This window comes from Phoca vitulina, unplaced genomic scaffold (genome assembly GCF_004348235.1).
Source record: "Phoca vitulina isolate PV1807 unplaced genomic scaffold, GSC_HSeal_1.0 scaffold22, whole genome shotgun sequence".
In the NCBI taxonomy this organism is placed as follows: Eukaryota; Metazoa; Chordata; class Mammalia; order Carnivora; family Phocidae; genus Phoca; species Phoca vitulina.
This window is the reverse complement of record NW_022589725.1, coordinates 22,568,341-22,583,094: the sequence shown is the minus strand read 5'-3', so window position 1 is coordinate 22,583,094 and position 14,754 is coordinate 22,568,341. Positions and strand designations below refer to the sequence as shown.

The 14,754-nt window shown below is 43.2% G+C and overlaps 1 protein-coding gene across 5 annotated transcripts in view; it reads right to left on the bottom strand.

Moving 5' to 3' along the window:
- SLX4IP (SLX4 interacting protein) overlaps positions 1-14,754 on the bottom strand; it is a 286,122-nt gene that overhangs the window by 46,556 nt on the left and 224,812 nt on the right. The window lies entirely within an intron of this gene.

Below are 14,754 nucleotides of genomic sequence, written 5' to 3'. Positions count from 1 at the left end.
CTAGTTGTTACCATTAGAGATAATGTGACAAAAGAGATCACCAAAAGAAAGGTTTTTATCTCACCCCATTATCATTAAAGGCCAGTGACTTTCTCTTCCATTACTTCTCCTCCCACTCCCAGCAGGGCAGAGTGCCAACCAGTTCTACCTGACCATCAAATGGGATTTGTCTTTGGAATATCGGGTAATAAATCATCACTCCTCACAGAGCTGGTAAATGGGCAGGGCTCTCAGTCAATTGGGCCAACTGCTTAAAAAAAAAGGCCTTGCAACCTCCATTTGATGACAAAGATCTTTCTGGAATCCAAGAGTCCCAGGGGATTTAGTAGAGTTGTTTTGAACTCCCCAGTTCCAGAATATGCAGAAATGTGGGAGCACTGAGTCCAGATGTAACTGTGAACAAGCAGACTCAAAAGTAATACGGAGTTGCATCACCATAGAAGCCCCAACAGAACTGGCTTTGTAATTTGAAACTAAGCAATGGCATAGACTTTGTTTTATGAGGGAAAAATCATTGTCTTTCTGATGTGCGTGGTAGGAGGTTAAGGGAGAAGGGTGGGGTGGGAGAGATGGAAGCAGCTTACTCACAGGCCAGTAGGATCGATCTCATAAGGTTCACGCCACCATCGACAAAGTTTTCTAGGTGGTTCCAATTGAAGTATGACAACCTCTTGGTGTGGCAGAAAGAATCCTAACCTTTTCTGAAACTTTGTATGTCGGGGGGGGGGGGTGTTTGTGTGTTTTAATTTCTTGCAAAATTGAAAAGTGAACAAAAGATCAGTCCCTGAAACGGGCAATTTTCATGACAGGTGACTGTAACAAGTGGAAATATTCCCCTTCAAGGTTTAAGGATTTGTTTTCTTTCCGTTTATTGCAATAAATGGTTAGCAAAGTCTCCCCAGTTTTTGAGAGTGCAAAGCATCTTGTATTGTCAATGCTGTTTTAGCACACTTTGGGTAGAAAGTATAAAAACTTTTAAGTTCTGCAACCTGCCCCTTCCTGGAAAAATAATCTCTGCTGACACTGTGGCACATTCACCAGAGGGCTTCTAGACACTTGCTTTCATTATTGCCCTTTTAAGCTTCTCATGTGGATGAAAGCCTAGAAAATGTTTTGATTGAGTACACTATGGGAAGAAACGTAAATAATAAGCAAAGCTATTTAAACACATGTGTAAAAAGAAAACACATGTTTCCACTGTGCCCTGGGACAAATCTAAGGAAATCCATTTCTATTTGTAAAGGGCTGTGAATAGAAAAAAAACAATGCCTAAATATTAAGAATATTTACCAGAACAGTAGATAATTGAAAATGTGTTGTGCTGTTTTGCTGTTTATAAAACCACACAGGGGCCGGGTTCTCCCCCTTCCAGCCGTCCGCGTCTGGCTGCGGAAGCCTGAGGACCCCTCCATGGCTGCCTGTGTGTCCCCGCCCCAGTCCTCGGCCATGTCGGGGACACAGGACAGCCAGCAGCAGAGGCTGGCACTCCACGGGGACAGCTGATGACCGTCAGGAGTGACTGCGGCAGTCAGCTGTGTTTGTCAAGGGGGGCTTTCTCAGGGTTGACGGTTGGTTGGTTGGTGGACGTACTGTTGTTCATGTGGTGTCTCGCGGCCAGTTTGCACTGTCCTCTTGGAAAATGCCTGCCTGTTCATGGTGAGGAAGGGCTGGGCTCAAAGGGAAAAGTGGTTCACTTCCAAAATTTATTTTAAATAGGAAAAGACCCTGTTTTCAATGGGCTGGGAAAATAAATACAAACCCAAACAAACAGCACATATACAAATTTGCACTCCTGGGGCCGCCGGAGGGAAGGGCTCACAATCAGGCCTGTGTCTGAAGAGCAAGAAAAAGCTTTCTTTGGCAGGTACCACCCACTGGGCGTTGGGGAAAGGAGGGGAACATTTCTCAGACAGAGGGAAGAATAGGAAGAACTTGCTTGTTTTGGCGATTCTCATCTTTTTCTCCTCTGGTGTGAACACCCACTGATTTCCTAACATGGTGGTAATATGCCCCACCACAGAATACTGCGTGGGTGTCGATGAAGAGAGAGGAAGCCTGGTAATTCAGCCCTGAACATTCACAGAAGATACCTTGGATGCCACAAAAGAATGAGCAGACGGCTACATGCATTGGCTAAAGATTTAAGCTAAGATTTTAGAGGCATGCTCAGCTTAGAAGCCAAAAAGAAAGCCACGGCAGACAGAAACCACAGTACCCAGGAAAATTTAATTTATTTTATGGCATTTTCCAAAGGACTGGGTTTCTTAGATGTTAACTGCAAGAAAAAGGTTATACAAAATGGAATAATAGGCATAAAAAAAAAATGTACTGTTCCACAAACACAAAAATGTAGGAACCCTTACTATTTAGACAATGCACTGAGGTAAGTGCTTGGAGCTGAAAGATGAGTTCTGTTTTGGAGTCTATGTCTCCCTTTCCACCTTGTGATCAGAGAATAGGAGATATAAAACCCAAAACAAAGATATCCACGTGGTAGTTCAAGGAGAACATTGCTCCTGGCTTTCACATGGTTAACTGAAAGACAGCTTTTTTTTCATGATTAGAGGAAAGTTTTATTAAAAGAGAAAACACACACACACACACACACTCTCTCTCTCTCTCTCTCTCTCTCTCTCTCTCGGTGGGGATACTGAAGCAGTGAAGACAGGCCAGACATCAGACAGCTGCATTTTCACACTGCCTCTGACACTTACTAGCTTTGTGACCTTGGGCAAATTGCTTGAACTCCTGAGTTTGGTTCTCGTCTTCAGATCAAGAGTTTAGAATGCCGGCTAGCAAGGAGGAGACACAGCACAGGGCTGGTACCTAGCAGGCTGAAGCCCACTAACAGGTAACTAGTCGGGGTAAGAATACTAACAGACACCTGGGATAGGGAGGGGCTGGAGGAAGGGTAGGTTCAGTCCCTCGGTGCCAAAGAGCCAGGAGATACTGTAGCTGATCTTACACTGGAGTAGGATGTGGTTTTGACTTTCTGAAAACCAAACGAGAACAACTATTTAATAATTTGTTAACTCACAGACCACTTTCACCTCTGCCTTTTGTTGAAGGGGCAAGAGATGTTGCAATGGAAGTGTGCCACAAAGCTTTGCCAAATAAACACGTGACTGGTGAACAGAAACTCTACTTCATTCCTTTATTTCTTCCAGGGCTTGTGTTCCTCCTGAGTGACAGGCTCTGCACTGGGAGCTCAACAGCACAAGAGCCCTGCCCTCAATGAAAATGAAGTCTCTCTGGGATGCGAGGAACCAGCTGGAATGGTGAGTGCTGCTACTGTTGAGGGTGGACCGGGTAGCCGGGAAAGGGCAGGGGGGCAGCATCCTGAGAGAGAAGGTGCCCAGAATCAGATAAAGCTCCTTAGGAGAAGGGACACTGGGGCACAGACCTGCAAGAGGAAGAGGAGCTGACCCAGCAAGGGGTAAGGAGAAGACAGCTGCAGGAAAAGAAGGGAAACATATGCAAAGGCCCAGAGGCAAGGGTATGATGTTCTAGGTCCTATCAGTCAGTTAGGCTACAGTGACAAGTTGATAAATGACCAAAGAAGCTCTCCCAGGGTTGCCTGGCCAAAGCTACCTGGGACCAGTAACTCCACTCCCGCTGGGGGAGAGGGGCTCCTCTTGAATGTGGCTTCCCATGGGTCCAGCTACAGGGCTGGCAAGGTCTACAAGCACTGGGCAGTTGGCTTGCCCAGCATTCTTCTGAATAATCAGACTGCTTGGTGCCTGAAACTGGTACTAAAATGTGTGCCACCACTATGCCCACAAGGTCACTTTCATACTTGCTCAATAAAAAGGTTGGTCAGTGGGAGAACCAGGGTTCCTCTGTTGGAATACAGATATAAGGTACATTGAGCTGCACCCTAGTCATGCACATCTAGCTACAGGATGCCAAGAGAGCAGACAGTATGCTGTCTGTGATCTGTGTGAGAATGCCAGCCTGTGCCAAGTGATTGCCCTGTGTTCCCCAGAACCCTCTGCACAATGGTGGGCAGTCAACATGGAGAGGACACTGTTATTGAGGGCTCTTCCTGAGCAGGCAGCCACATTGGGGATGAGGGTCAGGGAGTGAGAGATAGTTGCTGAGAAGGCTAATGACCAGGACAGACATGGTGTCTGTAGACCACGAAAGCCCAAGAGTGGGTGCGTCATCTGGTGACTGGGTGGCCTAAAATTTGCGGTCAACTAAGGCCCATGGCTGGTCAAGTCGCTTGGTCCAAGATTACTCAGTGGTAACCTTGGAAGGAAATCTGCCAGTGGCTCAATCCACAGACATCTTTGGCTTATTGGTTAACAGATATCTCCATAACTCAAAATAAAATGGAGAGCATACTTGGGCCCTACTTAAACTGTATATTATAGGTTGAACTGTGTCTCTCCAAAACTTGTATGTTGAAATCCTAATCCCTAGCACCTTAGAATGTGACTGTATTTGGATATAGGATCTTTAAAGAGGTAATTAACTTAAAATGAGGTCATCAGAGTGGGCCCAAATCCAGTATGACTGGTGTCCATATTACAAGAGGAAATCAGGACACAGATACAAATAGAAGGAAAACCATGTGAAGCCACAGGAAGAAGATGGCCACATCTACAGGCCAAGAAGAGAGGCCTCAAAAGAAACCAACCCTGCTAATACCTTGAGCTTAGACTTCCGAGCCTCCAGAACTGTGAGAAAATAAATTTATTTATGCCACCCAGTCTGTGGTATTTTCTTATGGCAGCCCTAGCAAAATAATGCACTATATAATAGGAAAAAAAAAATCTAGGTCTGGTGAACAGGGGTCTGACTTGGACTACCTTGAAGGAAAGCCACAGACTCCTACCCAGTCCCCAGATTTGACTCAGTTCTCAGAACCATATCTCCTTGAATGGAGAGCCAGGCATCCCTCAAGTCAGGACCATAAATCTTCCATCTGTGATGTGCACCTGTCTCCTAGGGGACCTGCACAATGAGAAAAGGGAATACCCAGAACTTCTGAGAATGATTGGACACTGGCTCTGAGATAATGTTAATTCTTGGGGTTCCTGACTGCCACTGTGACCCACCAGAGTGTGATAAGTAGAAACTTGTTTTCAATTCATCTCACAGAGGGCCCAGTAGGTCTATGAAAATCTGTATTTGTCTTTTCAGTTGATGAGTACATAATTGGGATAGATTTACCCTGCAACTGACAGAACCTAAACTTGGACTCCGTGTCTCATGGAGTAAGTGCTATATAGTAATGAAGGGCCAGAAAAAAAGTCTCTGGAGTTCCTTCTCCCCATCAAAACCAAAAGCAGGGGTGCCTGGGTGCTTCAGTCAGTTAAGCATCCGACTCTTGATTTTGGGTCAGGTCATGATCTCAGGGTCATGAGATCGAGCCACGTGTTGGACTCCCCACTCAGCGAGGAGTCTGCTTTAGATTCTCTCCCTCTGCCTCTCCTCCCCTGCTCACTCTCGCTCTCTCTCTCAAAATAAATAAATAAATCTTTTGGAAAACAAACAAAAACAAAAGCAATACTGATCCCTGGAAATCAAAGAATTCATTCTGGGCACATCAAAGAGTTCATTCAAGTTTCTGCACCCTGTAACTCTTACTACTAAGAAATAAGCACAAACACTTGTTTGCATGTTTCTTTGACCTACATAAATGACCTGAAAGGGTGAAAGCTTCAGTGACCAGTTTACTAGCAGATAAAAATTTGTGCCTGGTTAATCAATGGCTCTGCCCAACATGATAGTATCAGCCAGAAGTGAATGAATGCAATGATATAACCTCACCTGGGGTGGAGAAAGAAAATCTGTCCCATGAGCAAAATGTCAAAGAATATACTTTGGATCCATTTGGCCTATAAGCAAAGATAGCCTGATATATACATGTATGCATGCGTGTGTGTGTGTGTATTCATTTATTCATTGGCAAGAACTCAGACTGGTGACAAGGACATTTGAGGAAAAAAACAGAGTGTGTGTGGAAGTATCTGTATCTATATGTGAATGTTCTCCAAAAGGCTCCATGAAGAAATTCTTGTAATGAGCTGAACAAAATGATCTGCCTGTGGATGCTGGCCGGCCTCTTTCCCCAGATACGCCATGTGGCCATGGTGGCAAGGATGAATATAATCCTGGGGCTCAACAACATGGACTCAACCTCACCAACACTGGGCCCTGGCAAATGCCAAATCTGCCAAGAGCAGCAATTAATATGAGTCTCCCTACCAACTCTCAAATTGCAAAGAGATGGGCCAATAGTCAGCAGCTGTGGGTAGATTATTATATTAGACCTCTTTCATCACAGAGGAGACAGTATCTTCACTGGAATGGTTATTCAGGATTTGAATGTATTTCTATGCCTGCCATGTTTCTGCCAGCCACATCATCCATGGACTTACTGAAGGCCTCATTCACCATCACCACCATAGTGCTTCTGACCAAGAAACTCATTTCACAAAGACGCCAGTACACTCATAAAATGCAGTGGTCCTAACAAGCAATCAAGCAAGGATCAAATGCAGCTGGCCTTACAGAGTGGTAGAAGGGTCTACTGAAAATTCTGTTGTGATACAAACTGCAAGGCAGGATCTTGTGGGGCAGGGGTAAAGTCCTACAAGACATATTACATGCTGTGACCAGCAGAACAATATGTGTCCCCTTGGCAAGAATTCCTGGAACCAGGGAGTGGAAGTGGGAAGTGACCACCTCAGCAAAAGTTTGCTTTCCATCCTCATGACTGTGTTTCATGAGTATTCAAAGGAAGACTGGAACGGAGGGAATAACAATGACCCAGGCTGAAAGTTCAAAGTGCCACATAACTACTTCAGGCTTTTGACACCATTAGACAAACAGACCAAAAGGGGAGTGGAAATGCTGGCCATGATGACACCATAGGGGCAAGTGGAGAAAACACAGGGAACATAACGGGCTCTACCAAGTGGCACATTTGCAGCGCTAAAAGTTCATGAGAACTGTGGGCAACCTCATAAAAGCAGGACCACTGCTGGCACAAATCCCTCTGGAACGAAGGTTTGGATCGCCTTGCCAGGTAAAGATCCTGATCAGCTGAGTTACTGGCTAAGAGCCAAGGGACCATGAAATAAATGTTAGAGTAGGGAAGATATAAATATCAACTACTCATTTCAAAAGTCAGAATGTTGGCATCCTCCCACACTGTCTTCCTTGCTGCATGATGTATATATTCATAGATTAACTAAGTTTTTTGGCCGTTTCCTTACTATTTTATTCAAGGTATGTTGGCAATAGTTAACTTCATAATTTAGTCAATAAGTTAACAAATGTGGGCTGTGAATGAACGTCATTCAGAAAGCCTAGGCTTGGCGCTAGGGTGTGAGACTTTGCGTTCCCTCTCTCTCTTTCTCTCTCTCTCATAGGAGATGCTGGGCTTATTTCCTCTGCTGTTGGGACAGCTGTGTCACTAGGTAGAAGCCTGTTGTTGTTTGGAAGTTTGTGGAAGAAGGCAGCCAAGAGAAAACTTGAGAGGCTATTTTGTAACTTGTGTCCACCCACCAAAACTTCTCACCATCCTCCCTGCGTTTTGGCAACTTCCCACATTTTAACGTCCCACTTTCCCAAGGTAAAAGCCAATATGCGTTGGTGGTATAGTGGTGAGCATAGCTGCCTTCCAAGGTAAAAGCCAAACCTTCTGCCCTCCCTGGCTCACCTGCAACTAGGGTATGGCCATGGGATCTAGTTTCACCTTGCAGGAGCTCAAAAGGAGCAGCACGGTGCTGTGGCCATGTGCCCGGCAGTCAGTCTTCTTCAGGCTGGGGCAGAGGCAGACTCCGGGTGCTGAGCACAGAAGACTACAGCTGAAATGGTGCAGGTACCAAAGCTGTCCCCATCTTGCGGCTGAGGCTGTGCTGTCTATGTACCTTCAGAGCCCTCCCATAGGTAGATCCTGTGAGCTATCTAGTATCTTTAATCCACTCTGCTGAAGAGCCAGACCCATTCTGCTAGTCTCAAGCAGAAACCAAATGAAAGGATATTAAGCAACTAAGGTTCCTGACCACAGAAGGTTTTAAGCTGAAGACTATCACAGTTTTCTTTTCGAAAGGCCACTTCGGCAGCAGGGGTGTGGATAAATTGGAAGGAATATCAGGAGGCTGTGGTAGTAATTCAAGAGTTGATTAAGAAGGCTCTGACCAAGAAGGGACAATAGGAAAGAGAAAAAATTAAGAAAATGGCAAACAACCCAATATGAAGATGAGCAACAGCTGTAAATAGGCAGTTCAGTCAATAAACCCATAAAAAAGTAAAAGGTAAAAATCAAAAGCAGAGTATCTCCTTTCTGATTTTTGGCTTTTAGACTGGGAAAAATTAAAAACACTGATAACACCTAGTACTGGCAAGGTTAAAGGGGTAAATATTAATGAGACAGAATTGACAAGAAATTTGAGTTAAGTCCTTTCTTTTTTTAAGATTTATTTATCTATTTGAGAAAGAGACAGAGAGTAAGAGCACAGCGGGTACAGGGCAGAGGGAGAGAGAATCTCAAGCAGACTCCATGCCAAGCGTGTGGAGCTCAATGCAGGGCTCAATCTCAGGACCCTGAGATCATGACTTGAGCTGAAACCAAGAGTCGGACACATAACCAACCGACTGTGCCACCCAGGTGCCCCATGACAATTAAGTCTTTTAAAAAACTTTCTTACAACACTAATTTTTACTGAATCTATTGAAATAACATCCCAGGTGATTTTAAAACGATGAAACTATCAGCAAATGTCTGTGCTATGCTGTTCACTGAATATGTGAATACTCTTTGCATTCCTTTATATTTTAAGATTAAGGAAATGGCCTCAGAACCTTTTATGTTATTTTTTCATAAAGAAAACTCAGGGGGCACCTGGGTGGCTCAGATGGTTAAGCGACTGCCTTCGGCTCAGGTCATGATTCCAGGGTCCTGGGATCGAGCCCCATGTCGGGCTCCTGGCTCAGCAGGGAGCCTGCTTCTCCCTCTCCGTCTCCCCCCCACTCATGCTCTCTCTTTCTCTGTATCTCTGTGTTTCAAATGAATAAATAAAATCTTTAAAAAAAAAAGAAAAGAAAACTCAGAGCATGAATAATATTTTTATCGGAGTAATCAGGAAAGTTACCAGCCCAGAGACTTCAGCTCAGCCAGTTTTATGTGCTAAGTATCTGTACTGTGATGAGGCACATTATTTGTTACATGGATCTGGAAATGGAAAAAGGTAAGAAATTCATGCGAATGAGAGAATATCTGCTTTACACAAAAGCATAAACCACTCACATTCATCCAAACCACCAACACAGTAAGGACAACTCTATTTTCAGGGAACATGAGACTTAGAACTGGATACTGAGGAGGAAATAGGCAAGGCCTTACGGTTAGTGGCTTTGAAATTACTTTTGAAAAAGGCATTTAAGTAAGATTATGGGAACAGCTGAAAACAGGCAGTCAGATAAATGTAGAGAGATGTCTTTGGCTCTGAGGCAAGACTAAAAACATGTATTCAGTTTCCAATTTTAGTGATGCTGTTAATAAACAATATAAGGCGACAGTATGCTACTGTGCACGTCCACTTTGTTCCTACAGGTAAGCACAGCCTAGAGCAAGATGAACCTCTTTATAGAAAGCAACCTTGTGGGAGAGATATATGAACAATGGTCTTCCTACCTTTTGGAAATTAACAGTTTAGTATGAGGTTAAGCACTTACAACCAGAAGCAGAGCTGTCTGTTTATGTTCTAGAGTTAAGCAGTAATGTAATTTGGAGAAGAAAAGAGGCTCTGTGGGTGGCAAAGAATCAGTCCTTGCCAATGAAGGGGTGGGAGAAAGGCAGGTAAACGAATTATAGCACAATTATAATACAATGTGACAAATATATTAAAAGTGTAGAGTGCCAGAAGAAGAGAAACTGAGGGAGACTTTGGAGAAGTAATATTTGATTGAGTTGGATCTTAAAAGTTAAATAGGAGTTTTCCAGACAAAGGCAAAACCTGTAAATGTTAAGGCAGAGGTATCAAGAAAGCAGGCTTGCGGGAAGCAGGGAAGTGAGCAGCAGGAGGAGACAAGGCAGGATGGAGAAGTTATGGTAGGCCTTAACCTTACTAGGGAGAGGAAAGACAGAACCATGTGTGTAATTTATCACCTGTATAAACATTTACTAAGCAGGAAATGTCCTCCAAGCTGGAGACACAATGGTAATCAAAGAGGCGGAACCTGTCTTCAGGTGACTTACACATTTGTGGAGAGAAGGACGTTAATCGAATGGTGTTCAGGATGTTTGTGGGCCAGTGACAAGGAGACAGGTCCCCGGGATAAGCTTCTGTGAGGAGTGATTTTGAGCAAAGAGCAGAAGGAGCACAGGGAAAGGGTGGAGACCAGGGCTCCAACATGGGCAGAGGCCCCCAAGATGAGCAGAAGAAAAGAGCTTTGGAAGAAAGGCATTAAGCTGCCATCACTGCAGCAAGAAAGAAGGAAAAAGTGGGACAAGATGAGGCTGGAGAGGCAGCTACTGCAAGGATCCTGGCTTGCACCTGGGAGCCTTGGGGAAGAGGTTCACAAGATCAGACCTGTGTTATTAAGGGATGACACTAACTGAAGTGTTAACAGCAGGAGAGGCATCAGCCAGAGCAGACGCAAGAAAGCCAGTCAGGGGGCTGCTGTGGGTGCCCCGGCAGGCAGGGGAGGCGGGGGCAGGGACTGGTTGGTGGCAGCAGAGGAGGCGACTGGCTAAGGTATGAACATCAAAAGATATGGTCAATTAAAGGTTAACTGTTACCAGAAGTAGGAAGGAAAAGGAAGAGACTGCTTTCACACCAAGATTACTTTCAAGGAAGGATACTTAGCACAGCTGAGTGAACACCAAGATGGTGCATTAGTATCATCCTGCCTCCCTCTGGTAATTGACTACACTACTTATCTCATTACAGGGAAGCCTAGCATTCATCCCACTAGTGGCTGGTCACCGAAGGCTCCATGAAGCAAATACAGGCTTCTCCTAGTTTGTGGTTCTACAGTTAAATAAACCAAGTCAAAGGCAAATGACGAACTCAGAAAGATCACTTACAACATATAAAACATACAAAGCATTCATATCCTTAAGGACCTCTTACAAACTAATAAAAATACGAACATTAAAACTAAAAACATTATAAAGGAGTTGCTGTGTGCGAACATGTACACCATCAGGATATGCACTGTACCATTATTTACAAGAGTGAACATATTAAATGCAACCTAAATGTCCCACCAATAAATCAGAGTATGGATATTTAATGGAATACTACACAGTCTTATTAAAAGTGGTGATGGGAACCCCAAAGGGCCAAAAGAATTTTGAAAAACATTAAGAAAGTTGAAGACTCACATTTCCTAATTTCAAAACTTATTACAAAGCTATGGTAACCAAAACAGTGTGGCACTGGCAAAAAGACAGACATACGGAACAATGGGTGAGAACAGAGAGTCCAGAAATAAACCCTCACATTTATGATCAAAGATTTTTAATAAGGGAGCCAAGACCATTCAATGGGGGAAAGGACAGACTTTCCAACAAATGGTGCTGGGACAACTAAATATCCATATGCAAAAGAATGAAGTTGGACCCTTTCCTTAAAATTAACTCAAGATGGATCAAAGACCTAATTAAAAGGAGCTAAATCTAGAAAACTCTTAGAAGAAAAAACAGGAAAAGCTTCATGACATTGGATTCAGTAAAGATTTCCTGGATATAGTATCAAGCACAGGCAGCAAAATAATAAACTGGCTACATCAAAATTTAATAAAACATTTCCACATCAAAGGACACTGTTGAGAGTGAAAAGGCAACCCATGACGGGAGAAAATATTTGCAGATCATATACGTGATAAGAAACTAATGTCCAGAATATATAAAAGAACTCCTACAGCTCAAAAACAAAAGCAAACAACCCAAAAAATGGGCCAAGGACATAAACAGACATTTCTCCAAAGAAGATATACAAATGGCCAATAAGCACATGAAAAGATGGTCAAAATCACTACAAATGAGGGAAACACAAACTGAAACCACAATAAGATACTTCACATCTATTAGGACAGCTATTATCAAAACAACAGTAAATAAGTATTGGCAAGATTATGGAGAAACTGGGATCCATTCTTGGTGAGAATGTAAAATGGTGTAGTCACCAGAAAAAAGGATGGCAGTTCCTCAAAAAAATAAATTAATTCAATAAAATAAAAATAAACAAACTAGCAATTACCATATGATCCAGCAATTTTACTTCTAAGTATATACCCAGAGAAGTGAAAAGCAGAGACTCAAAGAGATATCTGAACACAAATATTCATAGCAACATTATTCACAATAGCCAAATGGTAGAAACAACCCAACTATCCTATGACAGATGAACAAATAAACAAAATGTGTGTGTGTGTGTGTGGTGTGTGTGTGTGTATGAGTATTATTCAGCTTTAAAAAGAAAATTCTAGGGCGCCTGGGTGGCTCAGTTGGTTAAGCGACTGCCTTCGGCTCAGGTCATGATCCTGGAGTCCTGGGATCGAGTCCCACATCGGGCTCCCTGCTCAGCAGGGAGTCTGCTTCTCCCTCTGACCCTCGCCCCTCTCATGCTCTCTCTCATTCTCTCTCTCAAATAAATAAATAAAATATTAAAAAGAAAAGAAAATTCTGATAAATGCTGTAACAAGGATGAACTTTGAGAACATTAAGCTAAGTGAAATAAGCCAGAAACAAAAGGATAAATATTGTATGATTCCATTATATGAGGTACCTCAAGTAGTAAATTAGAAAGCAGAATAGTGGTTACCAGGGGCGAGGGAAGGGAGTAATGGGTAGGTATTGTTTAATGGGTAAAGAGTTCCAGTTTGAGACTATTCTGGAGATAGAAAGTAATAATGACTGCACAACAATGTGAATGTACTTAATGCCACTCAATTGTACACTTGAAAATGGTTACAATGGTCAATTTTATGTATAGTTTACCACATTAAAACAATTTAAAAAAATGGTGATGTGTATGTTTTTAAAGGATTTATATTATGTTAGGTGAAAAAAAAAGGTTATAAAATTCTACGTATATGAAAAAAAAAGGCTATAAAATTCTATATATAGGGGCACCTGGGTGGCTCAGTCAAGCGTGAGACTCTCAGATTCGGCTCAGGTCTTGAGTTGTGGGATCAAGCCCCAAGCTGGACTCCAAGCTTAGCCAAGAGTCCACTGGGGATTCTCTCTCCTCTCTCTCTACCCCTCCCCAACTCACATGTGTGCACTCTTGCTCTCAAATAAATAAATCTTTTTTAAAAAAATTTGTATGTACAGGGGCGCCTGGGTGGCTCAGTCATTAAGCGTCTGCCTTCGGCTCAGGTCATGATCTCAGGGTCCTGGGATCGAGCCCAGCATCGGGCTCCCTGCTCAGCGGGGAGCCTGCTTCTCCCTCTCCCACTCCCCCTGCTTGTGTTCCCTCTCTCACTGTGTCTCTCTCGCTCTGTCAAATAAATAAATAAATAAAAATCTTTAAAAAAATTTTGTATGTACAGAAAGATCACTTTTCTGTTTAAAAACAAACTTGTTATAAATTAATTCATTTGTTCATTCATTCATTCATTCAAATAAAAACAAACTTCTTGCCCACATGAGCCCAAGAAAGACTTTGATTTTCATCTTGGGGCCAGAACAACACACAACACATCTTCCCTAACTGTGAGAGAGGTTGGGAAGTTGAGTACTCAGCATTTTTCACTCAGCAGTAGAGGAAGCCAACGGAAGGGCTAGCTGAGAATCAGTACTGACCACGCCACCTCCACACCAGAAATGGAGGTCTGAGAACCTTCTCTGTTCCTTCTCCTTTTGTACCAGTTAGAAAATGAGACTAGCCAGGTCTGCTGGGGTACAAAAGATACAAGCTCCTCTGGCTTTTCTCAAGCTTTATCCTACTACTAAGTGAAATACCAGAGAGCGTCATCTAATACAATATTGTTTGGACTGAAAATTCCATTTGTTCAAGGCTTTCAGTTTGGGTTAAATTAATCTGTCTGCCTACTTATCAGCTGTGCCCAGGTAAACACTGTAGATTAAGTATGCCTTCAAAGGGGGTTACTTAACACAATTCTTCTCTAAGGTGGTGCTGCACTAGCATAACCTAGTTCAAGGCTGCCCAGTGCTGCCCTCTGAGGATTAACACAAGGTTGACCTTATTTGTACCACAAAGAGTGTTATGAAATGCTGATTTAAAGTTAAAAAAAAATTAAAAACACAACAATGACAGAGTGGGAAGAACAGTGGACTAGGAATCAGAAGAGCTGGGCCTGGGGTCAAGTTCTGCCACTTGTCACCCAAGTATGCTTTATTTCAACAAGTCACTGAATCCGTGTATCTGGCACTGGGCTAAGTAAGAAGAAGGGGGGCGTGTGAAGATGCCAAATAAACAAGATCATCTCTGTCCTCAAAAAGATGATCTTTTAGGGGCGCCTGGGTGGCTCAGTCGTTAAGCGTCTGCCTTCAGCTCAGGTCATGATCCCAGAGTCCTGGGATCGAGCCCCACATCGGGCTCCCTTCTTGGTGGGGAGCCTGCTTCTCCCTCTCCCACTCCCCCTGCTGTGTTCCTGCTCTTGCTATCTCTCTCTCTCTCTGTCAAATAAATAAATAAATAAATAAATAAAATCTTTAAAAAAAAAAAAAAGGATGATCTTTAATTTGGGTGAGCCCTTAATCTTGTAGATCCTCAGCTTCATCACCTACAACTCAGACATCACCATTCTCAAAGTGTTGTTAGG